The sequence below is a fragment of the Denticeps clupeoides genome, chromosome 6, assembly GCF_900700375.1.
Source record: "Denticeps clupeoides chromosome 6, fDenClu1.1, whole genome shotgun sequence".
Lineage (NCBI taxonomy): Eukaryota > Metazoa > Chordata > Actinopteri > Clupeiformes > Denticipitidae > Denticeps > Denticeps clupeoides.
In genome coordinates, this window is record NC_041712.1 from 18,132,429 (window position 1) to 18,145,236 (window position 12,808).

General features: G+C 43.6%; 1 protein-coding gene across 2 annotated transcripts in view; it reads left to right on the plus strand.

The window, feature by feature from the left end:
* The first annotated feature begins 2,673 nt into the window (after positions 1-2,673).
* tenm1 (teneurin transmembrane protein 1) overlaps positions 2,674-12,808 on the plus strand; it is a 165,048-nt gene continuing 154,913 nt past the window's right edge. For both annotated transcript variants that reach the window (XM_028982715.1, XM_028982716.1), the window contains exon 1: positions 2,674-2,926. The gene's annotated coding sequence lies outside the window, so the exon portion shown is untranslated. The remainder of the gene's footprint in view (positions 2,927-12,808) is intronic.

Genomic DNA, 12,808 nt, shown 5'->3' on the forward strand with positions numbered 1-12,808 from the left:
ATAATTTTGATATTAGCAAACAAAATATATCCAATTTTTGGACTCAACATTTAGAAAACAGGCCAATCATCTGAGGCCAAAATGCAAAATCTGTCATTGTCTAAAGCAAAAAGAGTGTGACACGGTGTCACGCATCTTACGCTCCAGCTCTCTCCTCGTCTCCATTGTGCTGAAGTTCTTCTGGACTAATGGCCCATGGGCATTCATTTGTCCTTGATGTGAGTTTAGCATCTGCATGTACTGAAAAGGCTTTACCGAGTGTGGTGAGACCAGGATTTTTGAGGATCACAGGAGCAGAAGATTAGCAAGCTCAGAAAAGTGTTTGAAGGGAACTTTTGTAATTAGATGATGCATATTGAGTAGATTGTTGCTTTGGATTGTTGCAAATGTGTATATATGTGTGTGAACTCAAATTTTCATTTCATTTTATTTCATTTGGGCATACGCCCTTATCCAGAGCGACTTACAATCAGTAGTTACAGGGACAGTCCCCCCCTGGAGCAACTCAGGGTTAAGTGTCTTGCTCAGGGACACAATGGTAGTAAGTGGGATTTGAACCTGGGTCTTCTGGTTCATAGGCGAGTGTCTTACCCACTAGGCTACTACCACCCATATTACTTGAGGTATGTCTGTGATGTGACTGTATTTCCATTGTGTGGAAATCAGTTCCAGCCAAATGGACATTTTTAAATGCACAAAGTACCATGTGACAAAGCTAGCATGATTAATTACAAATAATCGATATTCAAAATGTGCTGTTTTTCAGTTGATATAATGCAAATTCAGATTTGAAATAAGTAACTGGAAAATTAACACTTTCTACAAAGGCCACACTAAAGCACTTCCCAAACTCTGTACAGTTGGGTCTGTTTCACAGTTAATCACAAAAAATCATAATTAATCGATTTTTTAAAGTGCTGTTTTTCAGTTGATATTATGCAAATTCAGACATGAAATAAATAAGTGGTAAATGAACACTTTCTACTAGTGTTAGGCCATCCTAAAGCCCTTCCCAAACACTGCACACTCGGGTATGTTTTTAGTGCCTTGATGCTGCTGCTACATTATGAGCGTGACCCCCATGACACCCGCTGTAGTAAAGAAGAGGAGTGCTGTAAATATGGCAACTCTATGTATCGTGGCACTTGTGAGCACTCCAGCAATTATCCATCTTTTGTCCTCACCCGTCTGTCCTCTCTGTGCTGCTAGTACGCCGCCACCTCAATTACCAGATCACAGCCAGGCACTCTCTCTGTTCTGAAAGGATGTGTTTTCTGAAAGGACGTCACCGAGACAATCGGAGGTAGAGAAATGGATTTACATGTTCCAGATATTATCTTTACTGAGCCTCTGACACCGGCATTGCGGGTGTAATGTCTTGCATTGCTCGGAGAACGCTTCGTTGGCTTGCCAATGATTCAACTAGAGTGCAATATTAGGCCATTACTATGGTTTATGTAGTCTAATTTGTGTTTATGTGCAGGCATTACATTTCCCGTGCTGGGGTGCATCATCCTTTATTAGGCTATTATAGCTGGAAATTAGTCAAAACAACTTGATGATGAAAGGAAAAAAAAACCCATCTCCATCACATCTGAGGTGGTAAACTGCAGGAGGTAATCAAGTTGCAGTGGGTTCCTTATTTATCTAGTTTTGGCACATGATGCAGGACAGTCAGGGGATTCTCCGGTGGTTTCTAATGATCTTGTGAAATGTTTAGTAATAAAACTGCTACCATAGCCTCCTATACAGCTTACACTCCCAGCAAGGCAATGGTTCTTGAAACCTTGAATTGATATTTAGCTTTGCTCGAGTTTATAGTTCTTTCCACGCTGATGTAAGAACACAGAAAAAGTGTAGAGATAAATATAGAACAGGACTGAGATTGTCACTTGAACATTTGAAATGAGCCAAACATGCTATTGGGCTATTGCTTATTCTGATTTAATGGTGCTTAAATTTCGCAGCAGTTATAGACGTGGGCGAGGCATTCCTGGCTGTGCTAAAGTGGGTCAGAGGCGTGACGCAGCTTCACCTTTACTGTAACAACTGCTTCGATGACAAGGCAAGTTGGAGCAATGGAACTGTGGCATTAAAAATAATATCAGTCAATTACAAGCACAGTAAAGCTGAGCATTACTGAAAATAAAATACACACAAGTTTTTTTTTAGTTTTTTGTTGAAGAGTCATGGATGTTTAAAGCACCGGTGCTTTGTAGGAGTGCCTTTCATAGCTTTGGAGCCAAACCAGAAATGCTCATGGTGAAGGGCTTAAAAGCAGCCACCATCAGAAGGAGGGCTCCAGTAGATCTGTGGGAATGGCCTGGTAAATAAAGGTGGACGAGCTAATTAAGCACCTTGCTGGAGGGTATAGTTACCAGACAGACTAAATATTGCTGATTTAGCCTTTATAACAGTATCTCGGATTTTGCTCTACTGCATGTCTGTCTTGGTTACCCCCAATTTTACAAGTTACGCGCAAGAGGAAGCAAATGAACGTGAATGCGGCATTTATTGTATGCGTGTTCATGTCTGATCGAACGTATTGAATACGAACGGTGTGTGTGCACCGAGCGGTGCCACGCCGACCCCCGGTCGCGCGCCTCGGAGACACACCCCTTTCCTCGCGCGCGCACATGGTACGTTCCGCCGCGACGCCGCCGAGCGCTCGGCGCACCGCGAGTCCAGCCGACTGGGGAAGGAGCCCGTGAACGGAAGCGACCGCGGCGGGCAGCGCAGACGTCCTCCGTCCCGCCCCTGCCTACCGCCAGCGAGACCCGCAGCGGCTCCGGCCGCGTCGCCGCGCCGCGCCGCACCGCACCGGCCTCCGTCTCAAGCCGGCGGATACACGGGGATGTAAATAGCCGCTCCTCGCCCACCGAGCGAAGCCCTGGAATGGAAGTTCGTGTGCCCGAGGCATGCCGAGGTAAGGCTGGGCGCCGTCATGTGTCGTCTCCCGCGATGCCCCCTCGCCCGACTCGGCGCGTCTCCACCGCCTGGTGCACCGGAGGGGATCCGTAGCGCAGCCGGGGCGGAAGAGGTGGGAGGACGGCCGCTTAAAAAAATTCTACACACACAAACACACACACACACACCGGTCCACGATACATCATCCGACCCCCCGTCCTCCTCTCGTTACAGTTCAGAACCGAGCCGCGCCGACCGGATCGGAGCGTTTATTATAGGGAGCGCGCCACAGCCCCATAATGAACCCCAGGCAGTAATCACTGTTCCCAGTTCAGCAGAAAAGAGTTTAACACTCAAACTTTACACTCGAGCCGGGTTTTAAACAGGCAGGTGCAGGAAACCCACCTGTTTTTTTTATTTTATTTAATTTGTTCTCATATCACAGATGAACTGTAAGGGGGAAAACACGCCACCAGGGAAAACTGCGAAATGAAACGGGGTCCTGACTTTGCGTTTGATCAGCTGCGGAGTATTTTTTTTTTTTAATTCATTTTTTACATTTAATGCACAAATTAGCAGAGGTGGGTTAGGCTAATTAGAATGGCAGAACTGTGGGGTTGGACTGGAGGTGTAAACTGTGCGATGTAATTACCAAGCTGGATGATCATTTGTGGGTTTTTTTCCCCCTCCAAAAAGCAGGTCACCTGTGCGTAAGTTAAGGTCTGCTAAATAGGTCTGGTGATGTCTATGAGAAAATGAAACATTACAACAAAACAGCAATTTCTCGACATAACTGTCTCATACATATTATAATAACAGCTCGGTAGGACTAGATTTGAGTACAAGTTTCTTTTTCTGACGTGATGATAAAAGAAATTAATTTTGTGGTCGGCATAACCCCCCGTAACCTGGTAGCTTCCAAGTGACTCATAAAGACAGAAGTCCTGCCTCGGCTGTAATCTCTGCTGCGCCCAGAAAGCGAGCTCAGGGCCGCTCTGCACGCTGTGTGTGTGTGTGTGTGTGTGTGTGTGTGTGTGTGTTTTCTGCCCGCAATCACAGTTTATGGCTGAGCTCTGCACGTCGCATGCCTTTTGCCAGGACGTCTGGTGCATGCATGGGGTTCGTTGGCTTTTCATTTGACAGGTTGCTTTTCCTCCGGCCGCTTGCACGGTTATTACTGTGTGATAACCGGGAACTGTCTGTGGTGCTGATCTCAGGGAACACTGATGGGTGAAGAGACCCAATTTGCTGTAGATGTCGTTCATTTTGTTTCTCTCTGGTTAGGAGGACAATTGCACATTCATGGCAGCGACATAAAATGTCAGAATTTGGGGAAATGCTACCCGGCAAGGCCAGTATTATTGTCTTCTGAAATTACTTTTGGCCAGTTTTCCAAAAAAAAAAAAAAATATTATGAGCTTAAAGAGACCATATGGTGTAAAAAAACAAAATAACAAGAAATTCTTTCTGCCGTTCTGCCCATGAGATGTTCTCGTTCTGTCTCACGCTCATCATGCGGGTTTTTAAAAGTTTATGTGAATTGGCTTTTTGGTCGATTTCCAGCTGCGACCCTGTTCTGGAGACTTCTGCCCTGTCCTTTATAAGCCAGCAGTGGCAATCTCATGACATGCAGCCCGCCATCTCTTTGCGCATTAGTGGCCACTTGGTAACAATAAGAGCCCTCTGTGCCATTTAGATGTCATTGTACCGTCACATAAAGCCTCTCTACAGCCTCAAGGCCAGTGCGCTCCTGCTGCGTATTCCCAGAAACGCCAGCCGGTCCAAATGAAAAGGTTTATCTGTCATGTGGGGGAGAGTGTGCCGGGGTGACCGAGGTCATGAGGCACGGCTGGCCTGTGTCCGGACTGGTTTTACATCTGATACGTGTGTGTGTGTGTGTGTTAAATTCACTTTAACTGGAAGTTAGCATTAGCCAGGAACTCATTTGAAGTCTGGATGAGTGGTGCAAATGGGCGCCGCGTTTTACCCCGCTTGCCCGCTAATGAGGAAGGCCGAGAGATTAATTATGCCACAGCTCGTCATGACCTTGGCCCACGATTGGCTGAGAGGCATTCTGGAAGTGTTGACGTCTCGTGGTATTGCACGAGAGCAGTTGCTGTCACCCGGTCAGCAGATGCTGGTCACTTCACGTCACATCAAGGAAAACGAGGCCTCAGCCGCTGAAATTTCTCTCTGCCAAACATTTCACATTAGTCTTAGTAACATTCCAGTATTACTATTCAACACCCACCTTTACCCTTAAGTGGACAGTATATGGAGATGTGGATGTCCCTTTTTTGGACACCGTGAGTGTGTAGAAATGGGATTTTTCACTGAACGTTATTTAGTCATCAGCTTCCGCTGCCCACCCCAGATGTGTCAGTCAAATGGCTTTCTAATTACCAGCGCACTGGGCGAGCGCACAATCCACATTGTTGCTCAATCGTAGTGGTGGCGGGCAGACTGTGTTATTTTAAGGAGAGCTGAAGGTCAGAGGGCTCTCTTACTGCCCAGGTGGGCTCTTCAGTAAACGGGTAGTGACATTTATGCAGGTAGAGGCACAGCGTGCTGGAATAGTGCTACAGGAAATGGGCTTATGCGGTTTTATATAACTCTGCTCAGTGCTACCTCTCATAAAATGAAGACACGGCGGTTGGCCGTGTTTGTCGGAGTATGAAGCCAACTTGGTTGCCATAGTTTTTTTTTTTTTTTGGGCCCTTAGAGACACATTCCCTACACCCGGTGACATTAGTTCTGCAGCAGGGTATTACATTATTGGACGTAATTCAGTGTGGTTTTATGGAACCATTATTATGAGAATGCGCTCTGACTTGTCAAGGTCAGTTTTTTCTTCTTTTCTTTTAATCAGCTAAATGTCTATCTGGAGTGTCTTCTGCCGGTCCCAACTGCCACGGTTGGGAGACATCATCGGACCGGTGCCTGCTGGGATATGGAGAGGCGCTCCAATCCCTCAACTAAATAGTTTTCCATGCCGAGCCTTGGCGATCAAGCCGTGCGCTTGGGATTGAAATGGACTCTACATTTTTTCACTCATTTTGAATCGCGCCGCTTAGAAAGCCTCTGCTTAAAGGGATTGTAGTCGCGCTCGTACAGAAGGTAATCATTTTCCAGCTTCCCACTCATATTCCACCATGCATCTCTCACACACACACACACACACACACACACCTTTACCAGCAGCCCTCGAATCGGCCCTGCCCACCAGGGTTTGGCTTCCTCCTCCCACGCTACGCAGTTTGTTCCTCATCTTTGTTCTGTGATGTGCACTTATATTCTGAATAAGTCACAAACACAACGGATGACTGAGACTGGCGTGGCCCGGGGTCAGTCATGAAGATCATCTTTGTGTGAATGTTTTGGCTCTGCTTCAGCAAATGACACAGTTTCCGAACTTGCCTCTGGGCTTCATTAGGTCGGTGAGAGAATGGTGAGAATAATGAAATGGAAAAGTGCGCCGCGCTGAACTCCTGAGGTGAGATCGCCAGGATCACAATTAGGCAGGACTGAAGGGGATTTTGCAAAAAGCTCTCTTAGCCACAAAAGACACAATTGCATCTCATTTCTTCTGTCGTCCTGTAGAGAGTCAGGGGTTTTGTGATAATGCCAGGCAACAAAAAAAAAGAAAAAACTCAATTCTGGGGTTTTTTTTTTAGGCTGAATAGTGTGCCAATTAGCCAAAAGGAAAATTGCCAGACATTTTAACCGCCCTGGTCCAATAGGAAGGTTAGGAAAGTATTCCAGCTCTTATTCAGCCACAATCCTGTTCCCATACTCCCAAAAAAGGCTTCAGTTGGGTTTAATTTATTTTAATTAAGGAGAACTAGAAATGGTTCCGGAGGGTACATTGTAGATAGGTACACGCCTTTTAATGAGTTCCTCTGATAATCTCCTACTGCCATACAGCACCGTGACCCTAGGATGGCTTGGACATCAAGAGTTTGCGTTCAGAATCACTTATTATTTGCAGTTGTTGTGCGTTAAGTCCTCTTAAGCCCGGCTCAAATGCTTGTGGGTAAACACCTCTTGGGTCTCGGGTGACCACTTAGTGCATGCAGCCTCAGCGCAGGTAGAGCTGCCTTCGGACACTGGCGCACGCAGCCAGCAAGATGCTGACTTGTGTGTTGCCTCAAATAAACACCACTCGTGGCTTTTGTAAAGAAAAGAAAAAGGTTTTGTACAGTTTTCCTCCCATCAAGAATGATGTTGGTGAGCATGGTTGAGTTGGTCTTTAATGTGATCTTATGTAAATGCCAGCCTTGTGCACTTTTTACCAAACTTTTCCATTTCTGCAACAGACATAATCCTTTGCTGCTCTCTGGCCCACAATGGCTAGTATACTTCGAATCAGAATGGCCTGGAGTAGTAACCTGTAGCACAGTTTACGGGGAAACAAGATCAGCTGTCAAACACAATCTAGGCAGTCGATCCACTCACATATACAATTTCCACTGTCAGTCAACACAACCCTACCCAAGGGGTGTGGTCTGTCGCTCCCTGCACAAACTGAAAACACAATTACAGTTTTTCATCCAAACTTTGTCAGTTCTCTTTTTGATTCATTGTCAAATATGTTGTCATTATAAATAAAAAATATGCTGTCATCCTGGGTAAAATACAGTAGTATTGATCTGCCTTGTCATTTGGCTTGGTTATTTTTGCTTGGCTGTATGACATCCTTCAACTTGTAAGAAAGAAAACACATCAGAACAGCCTGTGAGGGTGGCTTAATGTTCAATGACGACAATGACAGTAGCTGTAGGGGGAGCCCTGGAGCAAATATATATAGCACTTCATAGCTTACATAGCACTTCTTCAACATTTATGCAGTGCTTGAGTCATCAGACAATTTAATTATCATTTATTATCACTAAAGGCCTCGACACAGTCAATGAGTCAAGAGCTGGTTTCTGAGTGTGTTGAGGGGGCAGATGCCAGGATGTAGGGCAAGTCAGGTCTTGGCACATAATGCAATTCAGAACCACATGGTCTATAAAGAATGACTCTTGGTGGCCAATAATTATGCTCTATATACATTTCTAGTTTTAGTCACCTTTTCTTAGTTGCCATCCTTTGGTTTATTATGAAAATTATTTTAATTAATACAAAGAGAATTTTACACACTAACACTAACCTCTCCGTACAATGTAAATACTGCATTAAACTCAAGTTGTTGTTTTTTGGCAGACTATAATGGACCCCACTATCATAATAAATACATTTTGTGTAAATGTTAATTATGTAAAGATGGATTTACTGTAGTTCACTACTGTGTAGATTAAGATTGTGGAAATAAGCCTCTGCCTCCAGTACATGTCTGGGAATATAGCCTGCTAAAAACGCTCACCTGAATCTGTCATATTTTCACTTCTAATTTAAGATCAGCGCCCATTATCCCAAAAGCATGGTAGTTCGTACATCATACTCATTTCCCCTTCTGTTAGGATGATCTTACTTTTTGGGGAACTGGGGCCAGGAGCACATACATGGATTAATGTAAGTGTCTAGTGGAAGTTGGGTCATGCATAATATTTTTTTGGAGTTTAGTGGAGCTCAAGTAATTACTGTTGCGGTTTAAGCATTGAGTCTGTGAGTCGTGTGCACACGGAAAGCTCCTGCGACTAGCAGGAGACCTGACCTAGACGCTGGACAACTGGGTTCTTCTTCCTGACTAGAGAGTTTGGGAGAAACTCTGCAAACATCCCCATCTTTGTCCTGGCTGCTTGTCAGGGACGAAGGTTCTTAGTGAACCATGTTTAATGGCCTGAGGATGAGCTTCTTGACTCAGACCAGCTGGATCAAATGGAAGGGTATGTCTGGGACACAGTGGAATTTGTAATATTATCACTGCCCTGAAGCTTTCTGCTTAATAGAACTTTTTTAAATGTTATTTTCGGTTTTCTATGATGCCATTTTTTGTTATGCAGACTGGCCTTTTTAAAAAAATTATTTAAATGTAACTCACACGAATGGTAATTGGACATATGTGCCACTGGTGCAAACAGGTTGAGGGCTAAACAGATTGCTTCTTGAGAATTGAGTGAATTTTTAAGTGGCCCAATGACTCATCTGCCCTGTCACTGCATGTCAGAATGATGGGCAGAAAAGTGTTTTCCTTTTTATCCAGAAGAAAATTACTGTCTTTATAGAATTCAATCAAAAATTGGTAGCCATTATTCAAAAATTGCCAATATGTCCACCTTGAAAATGACAGTCGTCTTGCAAATTGCACATAATTAATAACACTGTGAGATTATTGGGCACAGAAGAAGGGTCCCAATAATGGGTCAGTGGTATTTTTTGTGCCGTTGTGTTAGAAAATTTTTGAAAATTACATAGCACCACTTTTGTAATTGTGATTTTAGTTAATGAACATTGATAAACTTGATAAATGAGGGATTGAGAAAACAGGAACTTTGCTGTAAATAGGCGTGGTGACATTATTTTTTTTCACCAAACGCATCCTTCTGTAAAACCACCAGAAGGAATGAAATGTGACATCTGGAACATTGTTAATTAATTCATGGTATGCATGGAGCTCAGAATCAGCTGAGTGATGTATTCATGGGGCCTGGGTGGTCTGCACTGTATTCGTTTTATTTTCACACAACAACGCCATTCAAATGGCTGATATGATATGCAGTATTCATCAGCAGCAAGATGATGTTTTGCATCAGCTCAAGCACCTTTAACTCACACACTCTGCAGGTCACATAATCTGAAGTTAATTTATTGTTTACAGAGAAGAATTGTAAAGACAATTTGGTAATCAATGAATCAAAGATCCAAAACTAAAACCTGCATCTCTGCCAGCCTGCTGTGAATCAAATGGTCTAGCCTTGTACAATACTGACAATTCCGGACTAGGCAATAAGGAGTGTTCTAGTTAAGAGGAGGGAAAGGCACAGAAAACAGCAGCTTACCTCTGGTAAGAGTGGAGGTTGGACATCTGAGTTTGTTGTTCAGTATGCCGTTACCACCCTTGACTGGTTACTATTAGCTGATTTTCACCACAGAGCTTGATGCTTACTCATGTGTATTTCAATCCATTAGAGGACATGTCTGTAGGCGTCTCTTTGATGGTGTAGAGTACCTGCATTGCTTTATGTCCATTGAAACAATTCAGACAGTAGGAGTTGTAGTAGCCAAGTGTGTAACAGACTTCCTTATAAACCAGAAGATCAGAAGTCACAGGTTCAAACCCCACTTAAGTGTCCCTGAACAAGACACTTAACCCTGATTGTTGGGGACTGTCCCTATAACTACTGATTATAAGTCACTCTGGATAAGGGTGTCTTCTATATGTCACAAATGTAATTCAACCCAAAGTGCACAAAGTGGATACACATATAACACATGAAATGAAAGGTTACATGAACCTGCTTTACAGCATTGACGCAAGTTGTGTTCCTTTGGGATCCTCCACCAGAGATGGCAGAGAGAACGCATCACCACCTGTAAAGTAAAATTAAATTCATGGCTTAAACGGTGAGAGATGCGGGCTCCAATAACATGGATTCTGTACAAATCCGAGACGATGGCACATCAAATCTTAGCTTATCTTAGCAGACACATGGCAGATTCTAAGACCAAATGGAAGGCAATCCCTTAGTGCTGTGAGACCAAAATGGAGCTGTATTTTTAGAGCAAGCCTAACACCGGGCTATTCTTGAGAACATTGTTTATACCCTAAAGAGCTGCAGGGATTAAAAGTCGTGAAAAATGTTGGTCTCAGGGCAACCAAGTATGCACAAGTTGTAGGGTCAGATTTTCCTTTGGCTTTAATGCAGAGGCTTTTGGAAGAGCGAGTGCCGGAGCACAACCACACAAGTCAGCCTGGTGTCGACTGTTGGGTTATAAAAAGCTCCGATAATGACGTTTTATTTTCTCTTTTGCTATTCTGTTCATGGTAAACAGCGCTGTTTGCGTGAGGAGCTGTATATGCAGAACCCCGCTGATCTTGCCAGTTAAGTTTTCTCTGGGGAGGAACCTGAGCCGCTTCACTTTCTGGGCTTTGTGCCCCTCAGAAATGCAAATGACGAGTCAGAGACGTATTCAGCCTTTTACCGCTGTAGCGGTTTGGTTGACGCGCCTTGTTTTCTAGACGTTAAACACAACATCTAGAACACAGATGACGTTACAATGATCCCTGAGAGCCCGCGGCTGCAGATTAATTCTCTACTGCAAGTACTAAAGGCGTAAACATATTTTAATCTATACATTTTTTGCTTTTTATTGGATTATTGAAAGCAGTTATTATTTGTCTACATAAGCAGTCAAATAAATAAACCGTATTAATGCTGTTCTTGTCTAATCTGTTCCAATGCATCACATTCCTCTCTCTTAATACCTCTAATAAGGCATACCAGGGATTAATTTAAATCCTGGCTTTACCCTAAAATGTTAAGCCAGGAAGTCCATCAAGATGGCCAGGGCAGTAATGGCAGTAATAATGACTTGCATTCTGAAGACAGAGCTAATGAATGTGCCCCAAAGATAGTTTTGTGATTACTTAATCTCATTTATCATATTTCCTGGCAGCACATCACCGCTTATCCCCCGGAATATTGAAATGAAATGGTTCCCAGATAATGTACGGAGGAGTTTTAATGAGAATGTTAGCTAATTACAAATTTTCTACTCACCCCATGATCACAGGCTGTATTTACTACGCCTATTAATTCGCTTGTGTCAGTTTGCTGCAGATAACCTGTTTAGCTCTTTAAATGTCATGCAAATAAAGCGCGTTGCACAGCGAAGGGAAGAAGGCAGCCCGTGCCTTGTGAAGGCTGAGAGAAGGAGGGGGGCTGGTGAGAGACGGGCAGGAACAGTGATGGCGTGACAAAGAGAGGTGGGAGAAGAGAGATTGAGGCGAGGCGAGAGCGAGAGTGACCGCGAGGAGAGCACTCTGACAGACAGGGTGCTGGTAGCGGGAGGGTGAATGATGTGCTGTATCCAAGCGCGAAGGGTAGAGCTGAACCTGAATGTCAGCAGCGTGGTCTGTGTGTGTGTGTGTGTGTGTGTGTGTGTGTGTCATTGTCATATGTTTCAGTCAGTGAACACTTTTCTTGTTTTTGTTGCGTGAAGAATGAAGCCCGGGGGATTTATACGCCATCAAAACCAGAGTTACTGCGGACATTCTAAAGGAGCCTGATTAGCATTTCTGAAGTATTTATCAGCGGGCTTTTAGCGTTGCATGATTAATTGAATAAATATTTTGATCTCGATTCATGTCTCACTTCAGTCTAAATGAAGAACAGTGGCGATTATGCAGTGCCTGCACTCACCAGTGCAGAGGCTCTCACCAGTGACCTCCGACCAGTCCTTGTCACTCTAAATGGACCCAGAATGAAGGGAGAGTGAAATGAATAAATACCAAGAAAAAAAAAAAACTTTTCATCAAAACAGGCTTGCAATTCATAGCCAGTGGACTAAACAGCACTATTTTATTTACACAGTCATAAAATGTGAATTTCATACCTTGTTCATTCACAAAGATTGTGCACAAAGATGGGGAATATTGTTCTGATTGGATGGGAATCAGAGGTTAGCCTTGCATAAAACAGAACATTACTATTGTTAGGATAACAGAATAACATAAAATAATTTAACCTAACTGAATAAAAAGGAATAGATATTTTGCCTGTCTTGTAACTTTGAGACTTATGTGACTGCCACCTGATATAGGGACAGTAATAAAAATTTAGGCCATTTTTGTGGTACAATTGAACATCATGTGATGAGTGGATAATTCAGGTATGCTCATTTAATTCTCCAGCGTGTTACTTTAGAATATTTAATGTGTTGAAATAAATTAACATTGTCAACTACACCCTCACGGTTGAGGGTGGGCATGTCTGTCGCGAAGTGGCAATCATTGTTT